The following is a 6,295-nucleotide window of genomic DNA, read 5'->3' on the forward strand; positions in this document are numbered from 1 at the left end:
AGTATTAATTTTATTTTTTATAAATAATTTATTTAATTCTTATAATAGTTTCTAGATTATATAGAAATATTAGGCTTAAAATAGTTAAGATTATATAAAAATATATATATTAAGCTAGCTCTTACTATATAAGTATTAATTTCTTCTATTTAGTGATTTATTTTAGTATATAAGATTATTTAGTAAGTAAACTTCTACCCTATCTAAAATACTTATTATATTAGTTAATAATTAGTTTTTAAATAAGAAGTATATTTCTCTATTAGTAATATAGTATATTAAGGTAAATATAAAATTAAAGCTAAAGGGGTAGGTATATAATATATATTACTTTTAGCTTAGAAAGCACTACCTATTTAGCATAGGCCTATTTTAGACTAAGTATATATTTATTACTTTTTACCTAATAACCTATTAATCTTCCTTTACTTTAAAAACCCTACTAATTACCTAATTTTCTTCTAAGGTATAGGTTAATAATAGTTTCTAATAATTTTAATACCTAATCCTAATTTATATAATATTCTTAAAAGCTTTTTTAAAAATAAGCCTATATAAACACTAAAGATATATAAGGATTATAAAGTATATAGTAATAACCTAAGTATAACTAGATATAGTAGCTATAGATATTTAAAGTAGTAAAGTTATTACTTAATAAAGGGTAAGATTATATAATACTAAGCTAATTACTTTTAAAGTAATCTTATTATAAAGTAATTATTTTTAAACTATCCTTTATATATAAGCTAACTTTAAAATAAAGTAACTATTAATTCTAGAACTTTTTTTATTAAAAATAATAATATAATAGTAGTATTATATTTATAACTAGGAAAGTAAGATAATAATATTATTAGAGGAGTAAGTAGGTTATAATTTTACTTAGTATTTACTTAAAATAAAACTTAGCTTAGCTAAGGCCTTTATATCTCTTATTATATATAAAACTAGTTTTAGAAAAAAGTAATAAATATAAAAGTCTTAAGCTACTTTATAGAAGAGCCTTTAGATTATAATAATAAGAACTTTAGATTATAAATATATTATTATATTATACTTACTTTATATTATTATAGACTATAAGTTAAATTAGGAGATAATAAGTAAAGTAGCTTACTCTAGGTAAGGTAAGGGTTTACTATAGGTTAGGTAGATTTAATAAGGTTATTAAATCCCCTTTCTATACTTTAAGGCTTTATAGAGGAACTTACCTTATATCTTAAATATATAAGTAAATATAAAGTATCTCTTTATATTTATAAAAACACCTAATATATAAAATTTTAGTATTTAATTCTTTATTTATAAAGTACTACCTATTAGTAGGTATATATAATTACTATAATCTTATACTTAGTTATAATTAATAAATAAAGGTTATAATTTAATATAGTAGGCTTTTATAATACTAAGCCCTTTATTAAACTTTTATATCTATTATTTACCTTTTTAAAATATAATTTATTTTAGTAAATATAGCTAATATATTTAAGGGATATTAAAGCCTTAAGTATAGTAGTTACTATATTTACTAAAGATAGCCTTACTATAGGTATAAGCTTACTTATAAGTTAGTTACTAATATATAAGCTAGGCTAGTAGTACTACCTAATAAGGTATCTATAATTATAATAGCTAAGAAAGGGATATATATTACCTTATTAGCTAGTTTTCTTATAGAGATTAAGAGACTAACTAGTATTACTAATATCTAAGTAAAGTCTTTTTATAAAAGGTTATAATAACTTTAGTATTATAAAAGTAGAGATATATATTAAAAAAGGCTTATTATATAACTATATTAGTTTCCTAATATTAATAAGATTAGTTAAGTTATATAGACACTATATAATATAAAATTAGTTTACTTTATTATATCTAGGTTATTTTATTACTAAGTACCTTAACTAGTAGTAAGCACTTCTAAGCTACTAATACTATAATATAAATTATAATAGGTCTATTTATTATATAGATATATAACTATATCTTATATATAACTAGTCTATAATAACATCTAATAAATTTCTTTCTTTATAAGTTATTATAAATAAAACTATAGTTATATTACTACCTAAATAATCTAGCTATAAATATAATATATTATTTATATAAAAAAAGAGGTTAAATAGTAATATTAATTTTTAAAATAAGGCTATATAAAATACCTAATAGTATAATATCTATTAATAAGGTAATAAACTATATCTTATATATAAAAATATATTAGTTTAATAATATAATTAGCTAAGCTATAACTATAACTAAGGTATTAAAGTCTACTTAATCTACTTATTTTTTATCTAAACTTCTTCTAAACTAGAATACTACTAGTTATTTAATATTTAATAATCTTTTTTAGATAGATACTAAATAATTAAAAAAGCTTTTCTAAGAGGCGGAGAAGTATATTAAGTAAGTAGAGAAAAGATAATAAGAGGAGTAATAATATACTAAAGAAGTAAAATATAGGTAGTATAAGAAGTAATAATATACTAAGGAATAATAATAATATACTAATATAATAAAAGAATAAATAAGACTAATAATATTAAATAAGTATATTATAGCTTATTATTTTTTTATATATTCTTAGTTTACTATTAAAATAGACCTAGATCTTATCTTAAAAGGCTTTATTATTAACCTTTAAGATAAGTAATATCCTTAAAGTTTATAAGTATAGGCTAACTTCCTTAAGGTCTAGAGGATTATTTTTAGTAGTATATATAATACCTTTCTTACTAAAGAATACGTTTTTAAGAATTAAAACTTCCTTATAGGCTTAGGTAATAAGGTATCTTAATAGCTAATATAAGATAAAAAGACTCTTAAATATTTTCTATATATTAATATTAAAAATCTTATCTAGGTTATTATAAAATAAATTAAAATAATATAAAATATAAAGGTAGCTTTTATACTAAGAGATAATATTATTTTTAAGAATTACCTTTATATACTTAATAAGGTTATAAATAAAGTTATTAATAATAAGATATTAGTAATAATATTAGTACTACCTTATATACCTAATTACTATTAAAATCTAAATAAGCTATAACTAGACTAGATATATATTTATTAATCTAATAATATTATACTCTTATAGTAGATAATAATATATATTTCTAAGTATAAGCTACCTTATAAATTAATAGCTCTTTACTTTTAAGTTAACTTATATAATATAAATATCTATAAAGAAGTAATAAACTAAAAAATAATACTAACTATTACTAACCCTAATATATTTTTTTAGTATTATATAAAGTAGTTAATAGTATTAGTTATTATATAAATATATTATTATATAATAAAGAGTAGTTTAAAGTATAGTTTACTTACTACTAGTAAAGTAATTATATTCTTTAAGGTTAATTAGACTAATCTAAAGATACTTTATTATTATCTAGCTAAACCTACTTATAAGGTAATACCTTACCTAAACTATTTCTATATCTATATAGTTATTAAGTAGTACTTAGTGTTTACTCTCTTAATACTTAGTAGCCCTAGAGAAAGATAAGGATATAGGTAAGATAAGCGTAACTAGACTTAAATAGGCCTAAAGATATAGAATAAAGACTTTAAAATAATATTATATTTTATTTTAATAAGTATAAGATTAATACTAAATAGTTTATCTAACTATATACTAACTACCTATAAAGGTATTAATTAATTATTACTTATATCTTAAAGAAAAATATATTAATATTATTAAGATTACCCTAATAAGTACTTTATATAATATAAAGATAAGGAACTATTAAATAATAAGTTAATACCTAGGCTACTAGATACCCTTATACCTCTTAGGTAAGGAATAAGGTAGACTATATAGTAAAGTAAGTAACTAGTATATTAGACTTATAAAAAGGATAGCTAGTAATAATAATAATAATATATATAAAAATACCTTCTTAGAATAGTTAATAGATAATTACTAGACCTAAAGTACCTAAACCTATTATCTTATAATATAGGCTATATAAAAATTAGTTTAGGTTAATACCTAGTAAGTTATAGTAAGTTTTTTTACTTACTTAAGAGGTAGTTAAAGGACTTTTTTAATAATAAGATTACCTTACTAGGGGTAGGTAGTATATAGGGTATTCTTTTCTAGGTATCTTTACTTATATATAAATATACCTTTATAAGTAAAGGCACTATATAAGCGTTTATTAAAAATCTTAATTATAAAAGAGTAGTTTATAAGTACCTTAGACTAATTTAAGGTATATTTATACCTATATTTCTAGGTATTATTAACCTTTAGCTAATAAATAAGATCTACTACTATAACTACTAGGTATATATAATATATATAATATTTTTATTTTAAGAAGGGTATAGTATTAAGAGAATATATTTAATAATAAGTAAAAGTATATTAAAAGATATTACTTTATAATCTTTATAAGCCTTATATAGTAAAAAGGTAATCTATTAAGATATAAGACTTATAAATATATTATTTAACTTAGAAATAGGTATAATTATAATAATTAACTTTAAGTAGTCTATACTTCTAGAAGTACCTTACCTATTATTAGTATAGATAGTACTAAATAAATAGTTATAGAGAGAGGTAAGAGTTATTATAACTAAGAAAGTAAGTAATATATAAAGATAGAGGTTTATAAAAGATATTTATAAACTAAGAGTACTTTTTTAAGAGAAACTATATAATAATATTTATAAGTTATATAAAGATAAGGTATATTTACTATAACTTTTATTAGCTTAGATATAATAAAATAAGAATAACTATATTTATTTTTATACCTAGCCTTAGCTAAGAGTATTAGTATTAATATTAAGAAACCTAATACTATAATATTAAAGATAGTAAATTTATAAATTAAGACTAGGAAATCTATTAACTTTTCCCTAAGTAGGTATTATAAGAGGGTTAGCTTTAATAATATAAGGTAAAATATAATTTACCTAAAGATAAGCTAATAAAAGCTTACTACTATTTACTATAGGTAGGTATTATAATAAGAAAGTAAAGGTATATAAGAATCTTTAGTTTAAGCTTAAACTACTAAGATAAAAATCCCCTTATATTTTATTATCTTTAAGAGTAGTTAATTATTAATATATAAGTTAATAAAGAAATAGAGAGTATTAGACCTTCTAAGGCTACTAAATATAAGGTATAGTATCTTATTAATAAGGTAATAAAGATTATTTATAAGCTACTAATATAAGAGGATAAAGTAATAGTATTTTAGATATATTAAGTATAATACCTAAAAAAGGGAAGTCTTTATAATAATAGTATTTTAAGGCTAAGGAGGTATAGGTATTTTAAAGAACTTAGGCCTTTAAAAATATCCTCCTATTAAAATTATATAACCTAATAGTAAAAAGTAACTAGCTAATATATAAAAATAAATTAAGTTATAATAACCTTTTTATTATAATATCTATTAGATACTAGCCTTAATAGTTACTAGCCTATTAGGGCTATTATATAGTAAAGGATAGACTTATAAAGCTAGCCTTAAAATAAAGATATTCTCCTAAGGTACTATCCTCTTTCTAGGGGTGTCCTATATTAGGGGCTATAGCTAAAGGGCTGTCCTAGCTACTATAATAGTGTAGTGTAAATAGCCCTACCATAAGGCCGTCTTCTAATATATTAGCACCTAGAAGAGTATAGGCTACTAGTACTAGCCTAAATAGGTGCTAATATAAAATTTTAGTTAATATACTTATCTACTAGTAGACACTAAAGCTAGTAGATATCTAGCTTACTAAGGCTATTATATAATAGGGAGGGACTTATAGGGATAGCCTCTAAGTAAATAAGGATATCCTCTTTAATACCTACTTATTAGTAAAGGTAAGCTATTAAAATATATATTCCTAGGCTAGCTACTTACTATAAATATCTATAGGTAGATATCTATAAGTTATCTTATCTTATTATAGTAATTAATATAAGAGGATATCTATACTAGTTATTATAATCTTATATTAAAGCTATTATAGTATTATATAACTATATAATACCTTTATTCTTTTTATATATTAAGAAGCTATACTTTCTCTTTCTTTTACTTCCTTATACTATTACTTATATCTAGAATCTAGTATTAACTTAGTTACTTATTTATCTCCTTTAAGAATTATTCTAAAGTGCCTTTAGGATATAAGATTTTTATAGATAAAACCTTTAAACTAATATATATCTTTAGCTAGTATAAATACTAAATATCTTTATAGAATTTACTTATATACCTCTTTATACTTAAGAATACTATATTTTACTATTATA

Source organism: Beauveria bassiana, assembly GCF_000280675.1.
Source record: "Beauveria bassiana ARSEF 2860 unplaced genomic scaffold BBA_S00026, whole genome shotgun sequence".
Taxonomy (NCBI): domain Eukaryota; kingdom Fungi; phylum Ascomycota; class Sordariomycetes; order Hypocreales; family Cordycipitaceae; genus Beauveria; species Beauveria bassiana.